This window comes from Dermacentor variabilis, chromosome 9, assembly GCF_050947875.1.
Source record: "Dermacentor variabilis isolate Ectoservices chromosome 9, ASM5094787v1, whole genome shotgun sequence".
Lineage (NCBI taxonomy): Eukaryota > Metazoa > Arthropoda > Arachnida > Ixodida > Ixodidae > Dermacentor > Dermacentor variabilis.
Genome location: NC_134576.1, coordinates 27,595,012 through 27,613,888, shown reverse-complemented (window position 1 = coordinate 27,613,888; position 18,877 = coordinate 27,595,012).

Sequence of the window (18,877 nt, the reverse complement as noted above, 5' to 3'; positions counted from 1 at the left end):
AAACCATTTCACTTGAGCAAGTATTTTGCAGATGCGCCTCAGTCAGTAAAAAGATTTAAAAATCCGTGTGTGAGCGTGGTGCACAAAGAAAATTAGTAGGCGGCCTACTACGGGCCAGCTCACTTTAGCGGTTGCAGGCACATAAACGCCAAATTTGCTGAAAAGTTCGCAGGTGTTTCAGCCATCAAGGACGTTACTTCAGGCTTTCGGCACGCTTGTTTTAGCCGTCGCTAAAGTAGGATGGATGGCTATGGAAAACGCTAAAGTAAATTGCTCTCAGAGTGGTAGTGTCGAAGTAATAACGGCATTTGTACAGCATAAAACAAGCCTTGCTCAACTTTCTGCGCAGCAATGCAATGTGAGGCTTCTAATGAAGATGCTCATCTAGTGTGACACCCAAGTATTGAATTGAACTCGCCCGCTCAAGTATATTACGGTTTAGAGAAAGTGGATGACATTCCCTTAGAGGTGCTTTCCAGATGTTCAGCAAGCTGCCTTTGAAGGGGCTGGAAAAGAGCTGTAAATCAGCCGGTGACATCGTCCCAGAAACGATATGTCTGTCTAGCGGTACATCCAGGAAGGATGGAAGATTATGGAGACAACACGTGCGTGTGACGGGCTCTTGGCGATTTTGGTCAGTATCGACACATACGCCCACGGTAGGCCAGATGTGGATGGGCACAAAAGGTGAATCAAGGGCCAGCATCAGGAAAGTCTGTGGAGCGAAGAAAAGTTGCACATGAGGCATAGTGCAACGAGTGCTGCTCGCATGCCTACTCATTTAACAGCAATCTGCTGGTTCTGATAGAAATTTTGCTTCCTTGTGGCTTTATGCAAACTAGCTGAGCGGAGAGAACAGTCACCAGAAACGAAGTAGTAGTTTCAGTTCTGTGCAAGGACAAAAGGATTTGTCCTGCCTCTACATGAGCATAGCTTTGTCAAATGAGCTCGTATTCCTAATAGCGAAGTTTCGTCCGACAGGCGAAGTGGTCGTTGCGATAGAGAATTACCAGACAACTACAATAAGCGAATTAAGTCTTTCGTTACCACGCCCGTTCAAATCTATCACCGGTGATCAATGCTTTAGATCGCGAATTTCGACATGTTGGAGACGTTTCTTATCCACTTAAGGCAATCGAGTAGGTAATACAGGCCCTGCACTTTCATTATCAGCTTAAATTATTGCGCACCGGCGAAGTTATGATTTCTGATGGTCCTTTTCGGGAACTAATATGTGTATGTGGTAGCGAAAAGAGACGTGGCTGTCACCTTCTGCTGCGCTCGAGAAAAACGCATGCCGCTACGATTACGCTGCACTAGCACCGAAATTTTGTAACCAAATGACTCACAGCAAGTCAAGAAATGAATTATATAGCTGGCTTTGCCATGCGATGGGGCTGAGCGATGATAATAACCGAAAATTACGCCAGTTGTTCACTAGTAAGCCTTGGTTTGGAGTCGGAATCGTTTTATTCCGCCTAAGTGTATTTCTGAAGGTCTGCCGAATGTCTAACAAGTGGATCTGGCATTTTCAGTCAGTTTCCAGGAGTTTAGTTTTGCTTCTGTCTTAACATCCCGGCACGGGGCGCTATCGGTGCCACTGCGCAGTTATTGAAAGTCGTTCCCAAGGAGTCATCACTCACGGCTGCGTCGCGAGAAAATCATGGCGCTCAAAACTATGCTGCACACGCACCTCAATTTACTGATGAGGGCTCGAGTTATGATTCCGAAGATGACAGCAAAGCATATTCAGGTTCTGACAGTGACGCTGTTTTGAGTCAGCATGGGGCAACCGCTAGTGTTCACCGGCGAGTTTCGTTTACGCCCTTGAGTGGTCTCCTTCCTTGTGCGCGCTAATCTTCCGATTCTTTTCCTTGACCTAAGAGCTCTGCTGACTAGCTTCAGGGTACATAGTTCACTTGGTTATCATGTGCTGCCATCGGCATCAAAGAAACTTCCGTTGACGCAAAGAAGGCCATCCTTAGCACATCTGTGTCCAGCACTACGGATCAGCGCAAGACAGTTTACAACGGTGTGGGATTTTTTTCTGATCTTCTTCTCGGCACAGGTGATCAAGACAATCTGCAAAAATGCAAACAGATATGTTTGGATGCCCAATCTTGTATTTGCCCAGCTATGCCCAGACCGATCGGTTCTGGAAGAGGTACATGAATCAAACAAACTGGTTAAGTACGTAAGTCCGTTCCTTGTACTTTTCATCGTACCATCCTCAGAAGATGCCGAAACGGTGGAGCTGAAAAATGTGTTACGAAGACCGCAAGGTTGAACAATAACCAGACGTTTTGTTGGAAAAGTGTGGAGCGCCCCTATTCTTCACAAAATTCAAGAACTGCTTCAGCGCATGGCATGAGCCATGAACTGGTCTTAGTTTCCTTTTTGTATCCGAATAACGGCGGTGTTCCGCGTATTTATTTTTCCAGACACTATTCTTTGGTTATTAATTTCTTAAATGGATATTCTGAATTTCTTTGACATTGATGGCTTTTCTAAATATGATTTGTTATTGTTTTATCACCTGGAAGCTAAAAAGGCGCATTATAGAATTTTCGTTTTACGTAACAAATTTTTTTGTTGGCAACGTATGTTTTTGGAAAGAACATTTCATTATGCACAATATGATGTGCTCCAATGCGTGCTGGAATATTATTTGTATTGGTAGAAGAAGAAATTTTATTGAAAAGAATGGTCCAGCAGTTTTTGTTGTTGAAACCGTTGCCTTCATCCAAAAAATAACGTTCTCGTGACGCGGGTGGCAGAAAGGATGTTCTGCATCTGCCGGCAAGGTGTGTGAGTGGTGGCGCTGGGTAATTAACACTGCCAGGGTTCTACTAGGAAACATAAATACCCAAGAAACTGGATGCAGAAACGGTGCCGCGCAGGCTCAGTTAGTAGAGCATCACACACGAAAAACAAAGGTTGTGGGATCGTTCCCCGCCTGCGGCAAGTTCTTTCTTCATCCACTTTCATTTCCATTAATTTATCCTTTCTTTATTTCATTTTAGGCACAAGTAATTTCCCTGTGTTGTCCTTGGTGTCAGTGTTTGTTGGCTTTTTATGATATGGGGATGCAAGAGCCCCGTAATTTTGTACAGCGCATCGCGCACACATGTTAGAACATGCGCTGGCGCAAATGATATGAGAAGAAAGAAAACTGTAGCAGCTCAGCGGGGGAAGAGGAGGTGGATAGAACTTCATTATTGCAGAAACCGTTGCGCGGTTCCTTCCTGTGTGGTTCCCTCTGGCAGGGCTCCACAGGCGATCGCGTCTCGCCGGGCCAGGTCGAGGGATGCCTGTTGGCTTCCCAGGTCCAGTTCGGAGAGTCTCGCCTCCCAAGACCAAGTAGTGAGGGTGTGTGTCGTAACTCGTGGCGAAATTGCGTCGCCCGGACGGTCGGTGCATTCGTGTGTTATGTGCTCGAGTGTCGCTGTGTGGTTGCTACATCAGGGACACGTCCGGAACGTATATGTGTCTGGAGAGATTGCGTGTAGACGAGACAAGTATGGGTATGTGTTCGTTTGCAGACGGCACGGGCCCTTGCCGGGAGTTCATTGAGAGCTTTGTGTGGGGGAGCGTATTGTGTTCTTTCGAGACGTTTGTCCTGTAGTATTTGTTGACTTGTGGTTAGTAAATCGTCGGTCGCTCGTCTGTTTGTCGTGGGCTGAAGAACTGTGTAGTCTACCGCTCGGCTAGTTATACCTCGAGCTGCGCAGTCCGCCTCTACGTTGCCCCGCAGGCTTTCGTGTCCGTGGCACCAGATAATACCGTGCGTCCATTCTAGTCAGCGGCCCTGGATTCGGATGGCTTCTATATGGAGTGCTCCATTCATTTATAAACGACACGCCGCTTGTGAGTCCGTAAGGATGCGTGCGGCCTTCCCTTGCTCTCGGCGTCGCGAAGTACGAGAGCGATCGCTGCTGCTTCTGCTACTGCGCTGCATGTGGCGCGGATGGAGGCAGAGGCTACCAGTTTCTCCTGATTGACGACGGCGATTGTGTACTTGGGTCCACGTCGTGGAGACGAAGGATACGGGCTAGCGTCCGTGTAGTATTTATCTGGGGGACGTATAACGTAAAACTCTTCCAATATGTTTTTATTCCAATCTCCGGACGTCAAATTTGCACAACCGCCGACACAAGCATCGGGCGGTCACCCGCAGGGTTGTCTGAACAAACCAAATAAATGTTTCCCTCATTCATGGGGGGTCACTTTTGTATGCTTGAAAAACGAATAGCATTGCCTGCACTGTGCGGCTTGTCTTATCTAATTGGCTCACAAGAGGCGAGGAGCATGCTCAAGTGGAGAGGGATTCGATGGGCCCGAGCCACTGCACTGAATATAATAACTTGGTGAAGAGGGTGGTGCGGCGTCAGGGATTGGTCCGCTTTCTCTTATTTAGCTGGCAGTGGCTGGTCGACAATCGCGACGGCATGCAACGGAAGCTTAAGAATGGCGCTAAAACGGATTTTCAGCAAAGAAGAGTTGGCAGAGCGAGGCCGTAAACGTGCCGAAAGTTCTCTAAAACGTTACACGGCCACACACAAATTTTTATTACACGCAAATAAACACATGCTATCCGGCAGGGGTGAGTAGCCAGTGCCGGAGCGATCAGCGGCAGCCATCTTTTATTCCTCTTGGAACGGGGCAGCCTGCGGCTATTCAGAAGAAAATTCAGCTTCGTTCTGCATAACTAAGTATGCTATAGTAATCGGAGACTTCAATGCAAAAGTTGGGAAAAAGCTTGCTGGTGAAAAAGCAATTGGCAACTGCGGTGCTGATTCTAGAAACGCTAGAGGAGTGATGCTGGTAGAATTCGCAGAAAGGAATATGCTGAGAAAAATGAACACCTTTTTCAAGAAGCGCAGCGACAAAAAGTGGGCCTGGAAAACCCCTAAGGGTGACACGAGAAATGAAATTCATTTCATACTTTCTGCTCATGCCAGTGTAGTGAAGGTGTAGAAGCGTTAGTTAGGGTAAATTGCAGTGACGATAGGTTAGTGAGTGCTAGCATTCACCTCAATTTGACGAGAGATGGGGTAAAATTGGTAAAGAAGAAGCAGGTCAACCAAGTGGCCGTAAGGGTAAAAGCGGACAAATGCAGGCTGGTACTTGCAAACAAATATGCAGACTGAGAACATGGAGATGAAGATGCCATAAAGGTAGTGAGTGAAACCGTAACTAGGCTAGCTTCAGGGGCAGCAACTGAATTGGGAGGCAGGACACCAAGGCAACCTGTAGGCAAGCTCTCCCAAGTAACTACGGACCTAATAAAAATCGACAAAGAAGGAATGTGTCCAACTCATGGCATCGAATAGAATTCCTGGAACTGTCAAAACGGATCAACAAGGAGAAAATAAATTATATTCGAAATTATAACGTTATAAAGACTAAAGAAGCCGTAAAAAATTATCGCAGCCCGAAATCAGTGAGAACAAAACTTATTATAGGGAAACCAAGATGTATGCACTGAAAGATAAGCAGGGTAATACCATCAGCTATATCGAATATATAGTAAAAGCAATGGAAGAATTGTAGACTGACGTGTACAATACACAGAGAAGTCAGGATAACTCAATTAGAAACATTAGTCACCAGCCTACAGAAATTACTTCAACTAGCGAGGAGGTCAGAAGGGCCTTGCAAGACATGAAACGAAGAAGAGCGGCCGGAGAAGATGGAATAACGGTTGATTTAATCAAAGATGGAGGATACATAATGCATGGAAAACTGGCGGCTCTGTATCCGAAGTGTCTCTCGACTGCAAGCGCCTCAGACAACTGGAATAGTGCAAACATTATACTAATTCACAAAATTGGAAACGGTAAAGAATTAAACAAATTATAGGCCCATTAGCTCACTCTTAGTATTATATAAAATATTTACCCAAATAATATCTAATAGAATAAGGGTAACACTGAAATTTTGTCAACCAATGGAACAGGCTGGCTTCTGGAAGGGATACTCTACAATGGATCACGTCTGTAATAACAGATGTGGATTAGCAGCAGCTTTTGCAACATTCCTTTATTGCACAAAAAACAAGGGTTTATGTAGGCACGATGTATCGCTTATCGGCACACGTGCGACGGGTTTAATACGGAAGACATGCGCACAAGATAGCCAACTCAGTCACGTCGCTTCGTTATCACAACGTCCATGTCATTAATCAGGTTATCGAGAAATCTGGAGAGTACAATAAGCCTCTGTATATGGCTTTCATAGATTACGAAAAGGCATTTGAATCAGCAAAGATACCAGCAGTCACAGATGCATAAGGTAATTAAGAAGTACAGGCCGCTCACGTAAATACCTTGGAAAATATCTACAGAGCTTCCAAGCTACCTTATTCTACACATGAAAAGCAGGAAGATGTCTATAAAGAAAGGGGTCAGACAGGGAGACACAATCTCTCCAATGCTATTCAATGCGTGCTTGGAAGAAGTATTCAAGCTATTAAACTGGGAAGGCTTAAGAGTAAGGATTGACGGCGAATATCTCAGCAACCTTCCGTTTTCCGATGACAATGTTCTATTTAGCAAAAATGCAGACGAATTACAAGAAATAATTTAAGACCCGCCGTGGTTGTTCTGTGGCTACGGTGTTGGGCTGCTGAGCACGAGGTCGCGGGATCGAATCCCGGCTACGGCGGCCGCATTTGGATGGGGGCGAAATGCGAAAACACCCGTGTACTTAGATTTTGGTGCATGTTAAAGAACCCCAGGTGGTCGAAATTTCCGGAGTCCTCAACTACGGCGTGCCTCATAATCAGAAAGTGGTTTTGGCACGTAAAACCCCATGATTTAAAATGATTTAAGACTTAACGGAGAGAGTGTGAGAGTAGGGTTGAAGATTAATATGCAGAAGACAAAGATAATTATGATTAGCCGTGCAAGGGAGCAAGACTTCATGATGGTCAGTCAGCCTATTGAGTCTGTGAAGGAGTACCTTTACTTAGGTCATTTAAAAACAGGGAACCCTGATCATGAGAAGGAAATTCATAGAAGAATAAAAATAGGTTGGATCGCATACGGCAGACATTGTGAGCTCCTGACTGAAAGCTTACCATTATCATTGAAAAGGAAGGTGTACAATCAGTGCACTTTACCAGTGCTGATATATGGGGCAGAGACTTGGAGACTGACAATGTAGCCTGAGAACAAGTTAAGGACCGTGCAAAGAGCGAAGGAATGAAGATTGCTAGGCATAACGTTAAGAGACCGGAAGAGCGTCTTTTGGATCAGCGTGCAAACGCGTATAGCCGATGTTCTTTCTAATTGACATTAGGAGAAAACGTGGAGCTGGGCAGGTCATGTAATGTACCGGTTAGATAACCGTTGGACCTTTACTGTTTGGGAATGGCTACCAAGAGAACGGAAACGCAGTCGAGGATGGCAGAAAACGAGATGGAGTGATGAATTAGGCCATTTGTGGGCGCTACCTTAAATCGGCCAGCGCAGGCCAGGCGTAATTGGAGATCGCACGGAGAGGCCTTCGTACAGCAGTTGACATAATTCAGGCTTATTATTATTACTATTATTATTATTATTATTATTATTATTATTATTATTATTATTATTATTATTATTATTATTATTATTATTATTATTATTATTATTATTATTATTAAACCAACCGTAAAGACAAGCGTGGTAAAATTCAGAAACGCTGCCGGCAAATCGACCATCACGTACAGCTAGTGCTCCGATCGTGATACAAACGGCTACAGAAGTTCAGTTGTTCCAGACTTACGCAGTTTTACGATTGCTTTTTAATCGAGATTGCGCAAACATAATGCCTACAGCACGCATATGGAGCTTAAGCGGCACGGTTAATCACAACGAGCGCGTGAGAGAAACAGTCAACTGAGAGAAACTCACTATTACCTACTAAAAACACGACCACATTCGAACTAGCAATCAAGTGAGCCCAAAGGTTTCGATCGTCACGGACAGTTGAGGCGTAAAATAATGTCACCACCATAGCATCCTCTCATCGCGTGGAAATAAAAAGTCAAAACGCCGCGCAAAATTTCGTAATATACCCGCACGGAAATGTTTGGCTGGAGCAACATACTGTCCCTCATTACACACGTGGTAAAATTTAACAGCTCGGCTAGCCATAACGAGCAAGTGCGAATAATTACAAAAGCTAAAAATTCAGTTATTCTAACCTTACGCAGTTGTAATATTGCTCTTGCAATCGCAGTTATGCAAGCAAATCAAAAACGAAACTCAAACAAGGCTATTTCAGACAGTGCGTGTCGTGAATTATTATTATTATTATTATTATTATTATTATTATTATTATTATTATTATTATTATTATTATTATTATTATTATTATTATTATTATTATTATTATTATTCCTTTAAAAGACTCGACGAATTCCCGGCCTTCTGCAGTCGGCGGCAGATTTTTGCCACAGCCTGACATTTATTTTCTGCACAGGCACTTCAAGGGAAAGCAGACAAGGAGCATGCGCAGTACAGCCCGGGTCATCTAGCGATCGTCTGTCAGCAACCAAGAGTGATAACCGAAAGATGTTCACGCGGCGATTTTCAAGCCAGTACAAGCAAGATCGCCTCCCCTTCGACCAGCCACAACACCAGAGGGCTCCTGTTTGTCTCAGGGCTGCATTTAAAAGACTCGACGAATTCCTGGCCTTCTGCAGTCGGCGGCAGATTTTTGCCACAGCCTGACGTTTATTTTCTGCACAGGTAGAGTGCTTTTCTGTACCTTGTTTTTAGTTTCTTAGTTATTTTTTTTTGCCGCCGACTGCTGACTGCCGAGTGTTAGTGTGTATTGTTGCACTGTTATGGGTGACGGTGATGAATGTATTGTGTGTCAGAAGGCGTTGCCCGGCGATGGCCGTTATATTAGATGTATGGATTGCAAAGAACCGTATTATTTGGGGCAGAACTGCTCTGGCATTGCCCCAAACACGTTCAATACGATGGGTCCACAAAAACGAGAAGTCTGGGCGTGCAAAACCTGCCGTACTAACAAAAAATGTACTGGCTCCAGTTCGCAACAAGTGCCACAACCTACGGACAGCCCCGATGCGCTAGCAGCACTTTTAGCAGAGATGAAGGTCATCCATCGAAATGTGGAATCGCTGCCAGAGCTCCACGCGAAGGTGGATTCCCTGCTTCTGTTAAAGACAGAATTCACAAGGCTTTGTACAGTGGTTTATGTCGTAGAGGAATCCGTGAAGTTCCTATCTGCACAATAGGATGGTGCGGTCGAACAACTTAATGCTGATAAAGAGGAAGTCTCGGCTTGCCGGAAAGAGGTGCAGCAACTACAAGAAAAGGTACTCGCCCAAGAATCATTGATTCATGAACTGCAGCAAGGCCTAAATGATTCCGAACAACATAGCAGGAACGCCAACATAGAAATTCATGGCTTGAAATCGAGAACAGATGAAAATCTGACTGAGTTCCTTGATGAGCTGGCCGAGAAACTCGAGCTAGAGAAGCCTCGTAATGGAGAAGTGGGGGCTATACACCGTCTTCCAAGCAAGAAGCCATCTCCACCGATCTTGGTACGATTCGCTTCAATTGCTGTTCGTGAACGCTGGTACGCAGCGCGAGGCAAGCTACAGAGCCTTTGTAAATCAGAATCATTGGACCAGCTGTATTTGAATGAAAATTTGTCGCAGTTCAACAGAAGGTTATTTTGGTTAGCAAGGACCACAGGAAAGAAAGCAGGCTACAAATTCATATGGGTAAGAGGCGGCAAAATCTTTGCAAAGAAAGACGAAGCCGCAACACACATTCGAATTACTTGCGACGCGGACATCGATAAGATAAAATGACTGAGCGATCATTACCTAGTACACTAGAATTTCCAGACTCTGCCATGTTTAAGGCAAACTTTGGCCGAAACAAAGATCATGAATTCACATTTATAAACTTGAATATTCGTAGTCATCGCAAATATTGGGAACAATTCAAGATTTTAGCAGAAGAATCAGTGGGTTTTGTGGATATATTTGTCCTCACCGAGATAAATGCGCCAGAGCCCTGTCTAGATACGTTCACAGTGAACGGTTATCGTGCCAGTTTTATTGTACGCCAGGCACGCCGTGGAGGAGCGATCGCGGTCTTTGTGAGTGAAAAATGCGATGTTTCAGCTGTTGACATTACATTTATGCATGCGGAATGTTTGGCTCTAAACGTGAATTTATTACACGCGGCTTTTACATTACTCGCGGTATACTGGCCACCATCTGGTAGCATGACAAGATTTGTAATTGAACTCGAGGAAATACTTCTCAGGTACAAAGATGCTGAGTTGTTCTGCCTAACAGGGGATTTGAACATTGATATCTTAAGCGCAAACAAAATTTCTATTTCAGATTACCTATCCTCACTTTCAGCCTATGGAATAGAAAACACAATCACTTCCTCCACACGTGAAGATTTCTTGAGCAGTCGTCAAGTTAAGTCATGTCTTGACCACATAGCTGTTCGTGCGCCGAATCACACCTTGGCCTCATGTATCATTTCTCAGCGACTGGCTGATCATTATTTAACCGCCAGTCGTTTTTCTCCTCAGTCTGGAACTGCTTCATCAAGTTGCAGTGATGTTAATAAGATACCTGTATCAATAACAGATGAAAGAAAGTTGGATGCATTAGTGGCATCTTTTCACTGGACAAGTTTAATTGCGGACGATTCGGCAGAGGTAGTTTACTTAAACATGTGCCGTAAACTTGACGAGCTCAAAAATACTTGCACACGAAAAATTACGCGTAAAGAAACGCGGAATCATGATTGGCTTAGTCCTGAAATTTTACGGGCAATCGCGAACAGAGACCGGCTTTGGAGACGTTCCGAGCAGGCTCCTAAAAACGCAGACCTTCGTTCAGATTACAGAGCCGCCAGAAACAAAGTTGTAGCACTTATTCGATCAGCTCTACGCCTGTACTTTCAACAGCAATGCTAACGAGCATTTAAAAATCCTGCAAAGATGTGGTCCCTGATTAACCATCTTCGTGGGCAAGACGGGAATGCGCCTAGTTTTGATATTTCAGTAGAAGAGCCTGTCTCAAAAGCTGATAGTTTCAATAAGCATTTCACGCTTCCAGCAGAAATGGCAGCAGCTCGACAAGGCGTAAAATGCACTTTAAAGGAATCCTTGTCAGCTTCTGCATATCTTCCTAAGTTATCAAAGGAAGATCTTGGCAGACTGGTGTTTAGCTTCAAGCGGAGTAAGGCCGCTGGAATAGATGGCATATCGGTGGCACTGCTGCAACGAAATTTTGACGCTCTTTCGGACATTATGCTCTTTCTGCTTAACGACTTCTTAGAACATGCCGTCTTGCCAGAAAAGTTGAAGACCGCTACTGTAAGACCACTGTTTAAGGGAGGTCAGAAGAACGCCGTTGAGAACTATCGACCGATCTCTGTTTTGCCGATCCTTTCCCAAATACTGGAGAAATTTCTATTTGAACGCATGATGTCCTTCTTAAACAAATTTGCTGTCCTTTCAAACCGTCAATATGGTTTTATCCCCGGAAGGGGCACCATACATCTTCTGGAGGAATTTGCTAATCAATTGTACGCAGCATTTGAGGAAAACTCGTTTAGCTGCGCCCTCTTTTTAGACGTAAAGAAAGCTTTTGATAGTGTTCACCATACTATTCTTTTAGAAAAACTGTACTTACTAGGCTTTCGAGGTCCCTTTTATGGCTTTCTCAAGAATTTCTTTAATGGTCGTTCTCAAATTGTTAGTTTAAACAACCAATCAGAATATAGTAGCAAGCTGCCTGTGAAGGCTGGTGTACTACAAGGATCCATTCTCTCCCAACTACTCTTTAATATATTTACAAATGACTTGAGCTTAATGACTTCCAAGTGTTCAATATTTCAGTACGCAGACGACACTGTTTTGCTCACAAGACATATAAACTACGAGACAGCAGTTAATATGTTGCAGGAAAACGTGATTCATGTAATGAAATGGTTCGCTGACAACGGAATTTCAGTTAACACACAGAAAACCAAAATAATATGTTTTAGAAATCCGCTAAAGACAGCTTTTATAAACAAACAAGTATTTTTACATGATCATGATTCTCTCTCTTGTCGTTGCGAACCCGTTGAATATGTAAATTCGTTCAAATACCTAGGGGTGATTTTCGATAGTAGTTTATCATGGCATGACCACTTGGCTTACGTTTGTACCAGGCTGTGGAAGGTTTCATGGTTACTATTTAATATCAGATCTTTGGCTCCAATGTATGTGAAGAAAACTGTAATTTATGTGCTTGCGTATATTGTTCATAAATACGGAATTACCTTATTTGCGTCATGTCCTTCCCGTTGGCATTGCCGAATTGGTAGCATCTTAAAAAACATGTTAAAGAGCACTCCATATAATTGTCATATCCCTTCCGGGGCCCACATTGACAGCTTCTTACGTCTTCCTTCATTCCATTCACTTTTATACAAACAGTTGTTCATCGCCACTTTTGGAATCAGAATTTTCATATAAATATGATCCTAACCGGAAGTTGCGAAAAACCATTCGATATTTTGTACCACGGAGTGCAACAAGGTATGGAAAGGCAAGACGGTGCGCTCATGTGCCGGGCATTTTTAATGGGCTAGCAAAAGAACTTCTTGCTGTAAAGTCTATGCGGAACCTAGAAACTCATTTGAGAACATTGAGTTGATTCTTGTATTCTTTTTACAGTTGTGCTTAGATGTATGAGATTATGGATTATAAGTTTTGTTTCCTTGGAGTTAGTACGGATGTCCTTGATACTGGTTTTGTGATTGCCTTGTTTTTCTATTTCTTCAGCTGAACCTATTGTTCCTTTCAATGTTCTGCTTGTTGTTGCCATTTTGTAACCTCTGCCGTAAACTGCCGGGCCCAGTCCTTCAAGCCTCCTGTTGGCTTTGACGGGCCTGAACCTCTCTGTATCCTCTACAAAGTGGCAATAAATATTATTATTATTATTATTATTATTATTATTATTATTATTATTATTATTATTATTATTATTATTATTATTATTATTATTATTGACACGCGTACTTATATTTATCGGGCGACCACGTTTCGCCGCCTAACAAATGTTATCGCACAGCGCGGGACGCGCCTGCATGTATCCGAAGTTTCTGGAAAGTTATCGATGCTTCTATACGTTGTCTGTTGTTAGCGAAGCTTGTGTTATCTGATTTCATCGCGTTACGCGAATGGTGTAGAACTTTGTGGAAGGCACGCGGGTCCCAACGATTAGTCTGGAACATTCGATGACTGCTGTATAAAAGCCGACGCGCTGGACCCGCTGATCAGATTTCCGACGATCGCCGACCGTGTTCGCCGCTATCGTTGCGCTATAAGTCTAGCCTGTTTTGTGGGCACAGGTTCGCACAATAAAAGCTAGTTTTGTATTACGCCGTATTGCTGCTTTCTTAACCGTCACTATTACGTGACATTATTATTATTATTATTATTATTATTATTATTATTATTATTATTATTATTATTATTATTATTATTATTATTATTATTATTATTATTATTATTGTCGTTGTTGCAGTCGGTGGCGAAGCTGTCACCGAATACTCATCGCCACGTTTGTCTTGGCAGGTGCTGCTTTGGTCGCTGTGAGCTAACCTGGAAGAAGCTTCTGCGGCTGCGCCATTCTTCGTCCCAGGCATGACCCGAGCATTCAGCTGGAAAGTTTGGGCGACGTTTCTGATAGCCCGCTTAGCTGCTGTCCAAAGTGGCCGCTGCCAGCTTCCCCATCGCACCGAACCGTGGCGCCTGGATCTCTCATCGGACCATAAAAGGCGCTCCCGAATCAAGAGTGCTCCGCAGTCGGTGGCCAAGCTGTCACCGAATACTCATCGCCACGTTTCTCTTGGCAGGTGGGCCATTAATTTTAAGAGTATAGTTTGCCAGTGCTGCCGACTGCTATCTAGTTATGTTGAACCTTGTGCTAATGCTATCAGTATGTTGTGCTTTATTGTGTTGAACATTGTGCTGATGTGATAGGTATTTAGCGAACAGTATATTCAGCCTTGTTATTTTTTTGCGTGTGTGTGACCATGCCTGTCCGAGCCAAATGTCAATCGTGCTCGGAGAAGCTGCCAGGTGATGGAAGATTCCTAACATGTTTGGATTGCAAACTAGGCTATCACCTTGGCAAAAACTGTTCGGGTGTGGCTGAAAATACGTTTGCGTCAATGGGCGTGGGAAAAAGAGAGGCCTGGAAATGTAAGCAATGCAGAAGCGATAACAGCTTATTGACAGCCGGTAATCCTCAAGTAACTGCAGTGGCTGATGATCCTGGCTCTTTCGCAAAGGAATTAAATGCTTTCAGAGAAGAACTAAGGGGTATTAAGGACATGATGGTTGTTCTTTTGCCTCTCCGAGAAAAGCTCGGCGAGCTCCTAGCTCTCAAACCAAAAATAGATGAAGTGCTATCAGTGAAAGAGACTGTAGTTGAGCTGCAAAATTCTGTACAGTTTCTGTCTTCGGCCTATGACACTGCTGAGATAGAGACAAAAAAGTCTGATTCGGCCTTGAAAAGCCTAGAAACTGAAGTTGTGTCGCTGACGGAAACGGTGAATACCCAATCCACTGAGATTGTTCAGTTGTGCAGGCTGATATTAATGGCTGTGAGCAGTATAACAGACTATCGAACCTTCTTGAGCTACACAGGCTTCCGTTTTCATCGGGAGAAAACTTGCGAACTGCTATCGCGGACCTCGCACAGAAGCTAGAAATAATAGATTTTGAACCTCGCGACATAGTTGCGATCCACCGTTTATCTGCCAGAAAAGATAAAACGCCCATTGTGCTCATAAGATTCTCGTCCCTATTTTTGCGGGACACTTGGCTTCTGCTCGCGGCAAACTTCGTGCCTTGGCACAGACAAAGAATGTACCTGCTATGTATCTCAATGAAAACCTCACCCAAGCTACTTAGGAACTCTTTTGGAAAACTCGGTCTAAAGGCAAAGAAAACGACTATAGTATGTCTGGGTAAGGAATGCAAAGATCTCTGCACGAAAGGAAGACGGAGGCCCTGTCGTCAGGATTGCCTCGGTCACAGACATCGATAAGATGCTTTGATCTCATGGCGATAAACTATATTTCTCTCCCGGACTTCACTTCATCGGGATCTAGTTTTGAAAATTGTGGCAAGCCTTCTTCTTCAGTCGTTCACATAAACATAAGATGCATAAGAAAATACTGGGATCAGTTTCTTGTCGGTGTTGCTGACGTCATGCCCTTAGTGGATGCATTTGTACTCTCGGAGATAAATGTACAAGATGATATGTTGTGGCAGTTTCATCTACCGAATTACCAAGAATACTTTTTTACGAGAACGGCCAGGAGAGGTGGTGGTATTGCAGTATTCATCAAGTCTAAATGGGTAACTACAACTACGACGTTTACTTTTACGGGGCGGAATGCCTCGCCTTCCGCTTGGAAAATTCTAATGTGGCTTTGTTGTTAGCTGCGATTTATCGTCCCCCCTCCGAACATGTGCAAACATTTTTGAATGAACTAAAGCAAAATCTCGGTTGTCTACCTCCTAATTCGAACGTTTGTCTCGTTGGAGACATTAACATAGACATTTTAAACACAGAGAAAGCCATGGTTACCAATTACTCGAACATCCTAGCTGACTATGGCATTGCGTCGGTTATTAACGAGGCTACATGAGAGGAGCTTCTTTTGTCTCGTGTTGTGACTTCCTGTATTGACCACGTGATGGTCCGTTCAATGGATTTTTCAAATATTAGTTCCATCCGAGTGACGAAAAAGCTGGCAGACCACTATTTTATAAGATGCCAGCTTTCATTCCCAAGTTCCCAGCAATCCCAAAGTAAAGAATCCCAATATATTGAAATATTTGATTGCTTTAATTTCGACCGACTAGTTTCCCACTATGACTGGAACGCAATTCTAACAAACAGCTGTCCGAACAGCGTATATAATAATTTTATAGCGGTGATTTCCGATTTAAAGAAGGCATGTAGAAAAAAAGTCTTTCTTCGAAAACGAAGAACACACCTATACTGGCTGAGCAATCGGATAATAAAAGCTACGGAAGAAAAGGAAAACTTGTGGAAGCGGTGGCAACAGCACCCTGATGACGAAACACTAAAATGTCTCTATCGAGAAGCCCGGAACAAAGTTACAGCACTGATACGCTGTTCTAAGGGGAACTACTATCGTAATAAATTTTTTCCTCGCGTTATAAACCCGCTAAAATGTGGTCCGTGGTAAATGAGCATAGAGGCTCTAATCCAGGTACGTATTTGGACCCGATAACAAAAAATTTTGTATCTATCAATCAAAATCTGGCGGACAGCTTCAATGATTTCTCTTCTTCGGTTTGCACTGATAATGATGGATCCAATGATCCTGTTGGTCTCAATGGTCGTCTTATTTCAATACTAGATTCGGCATTTCTTCCTCCAATAAATAAAGAAGGCTTGTATCGATTGTTGCATCCATCTAGAAAAAGCCGTGCTGTCGGACTTGATGGCATAACTGCAGAAGACATATGTCGCATCGTCAGAGTTCTGGCTGATCCGCTTCTTTTTATCTTTAATAGAATCCTTGATACTTGCATAATACCAGATGCACTAAAGAGAGCACGTGTGATACCGATATTTAAAGGCGGAGGTGCTTGGAAGCTAGAGAACTATCGCCCCATCTCTGCTCTTCCTTTCTTTGCGCAACTTTTGGAAAGACACGTGCTTGAAGCGATTGAGGGGTTCGTTTTAAAACATACCATCTTATCACCTTCCCAGTATGGCTTCATGTCTGGTAGAAGCACGCATGCGCTTTTTGAAGAAATGTCGGATCTTCTATATTAAACATTTGAACTTAACCAGGTTGCCTGCGGGCTTTCTTTAGGTATATCAAAGGCTTTCGATTCGGTAAGCCACAGTATTCTATGTGCTAAACTACATAATTACGGTTTTCGGGGGCATTTCCATGCATTTATACAAAACTATCTGTTAAATCGGCCCCAGATCGTATGTATTGGCGACCAAAAGAGTTCTTTGCGGTTTCTTAACGCAGGGGTTCCACAGGGTTCCGTCTTGTCTCCGCTTCTTTTTAATTTGTACGTTTTTGACTTGGCACAGGTAACAACTTCATGTACGATTTTCCAGTATGCAGATGATACCTTGCTTGTATCTAAACACATGCAGTACGAAGCAGCTGTCGCTTCACTTCAATGCGACACAAAAAGTGTGATGAACTGGTTTAAAAAAAACGTATAGAAGTCAGTGCTAAGAAAACTCGATTAGTATGTTTTAGAAATCCGTTAAAGGCTCTTGTAACAAGTCAACATGTTTTCCTTCATGGTTCTGATTGCTTAGACTGTGTCTGTGCCCCAGTAAAATATGAGGATAGTGTCAAGTACCTTGAAGTATACTTTGAGACTGACTTATCATGGAATGTTCAAATGGCTCGAATTGTTATTCAAGTGGCTCGAAATGGCACGAAACGTAGTGTTGCGTGTGTCCTTTACCGTATAAGGAGTTATGCACCTACCAAGATTAAAAAAGTGATAGTGCTTGCTTTAGGCTACTCGCATATAAGGTACGGCACTGCCTGCTTTTTATTGCAGCGGATTTTGGAAACATAAAATTGACAACATATTAAAAAGCATACTAAAAATTGCTGCGTACAACCGAACCACAGAGAACTTATTTCGAGATATAGAAATGCCCGATTTCGAGTCTCTGTTTCGTTCAACAATTGTGATGCGTTATTTCTAGAGCACTGCTTTCCGAGAACCTGTCCATGAAAGGGTTGCTTTGCGTAGTCATCCCAGATATGTAGTTCCTCGGACAAGAACTCGTTATGGAAAAGGACAAAGAAGGTACTACATCCCCCACATGTTTAATAACCTTCCCAGTGCTGTACTGGATCAGACAACTTTGTCGGGATTAAAAAATGCCCTCAAAGCAATGAAAAAATAGTTTACACATGTATAAAGTCTCTTTTGTTGTAGTGTGATCTCTACCAAAATGAATGTCAGACTGTTTCAGCTGCTTTCACGATTTTTTTTCTTTTTTCGTTTTCGATAGGCTGTAACTTTGTTTACATACTGTGCGTTGTTTACTCAATTGTAATGGTTGTTGAGTGCTACGTGTTTTCATTTCAACATTAAGTGTTGTTTACTGGGCATGTTTACCTGAAAAACCTGTGATCCGTTCTTTCTTATTTTTTTTGTTTGTCTGTAAGGAGGTACATAATGCATTGCCCTGACTGCCAGGTTCCGGCCATACAAGCCCACAGAAGGCTTCGGCAGACCTAGCAAAATTATATGTACAATTTGATTATTAGTAATAAAGATTATTATTATTATATTATTATTATTATTATTATTATTATTATTATTATTATTATTATTATTATTATTATTATTATTATTATTATTATTATTATTATTATTATTATTATTATTATTATTATTTGTCTACCAAGCATTCTTCTCAAAGTTAAAAAAACGTGTTCTTATGTAAATGTCTACCTTTTCACTTTTTATGTAATTATGTAACCACATCGCTGTACCGACTCTGCCGGGCCTAGTCGCAGAAGTCCTCGTGGACTAAGACAGGCCCGTTTCTTTGTTTTGCTTTTTGGATGTGTGTGAATAACTATTAATATTATTATTAATATTATTATTAGCGCGCGATAGGAGAAAGCGCGCCTTCCGGCCAGCCTACCCAGAACCACCTAGACTAGAAGGAGGCCTCCGCACTCGCCCGCACCTATCCTCTGACATCGGGTGCGTCTAAATGTCGTACAAAAATCCCTCACCTGACCTGATCCTAGGTGCCATGGACAGGATCGTTTAGGGACTT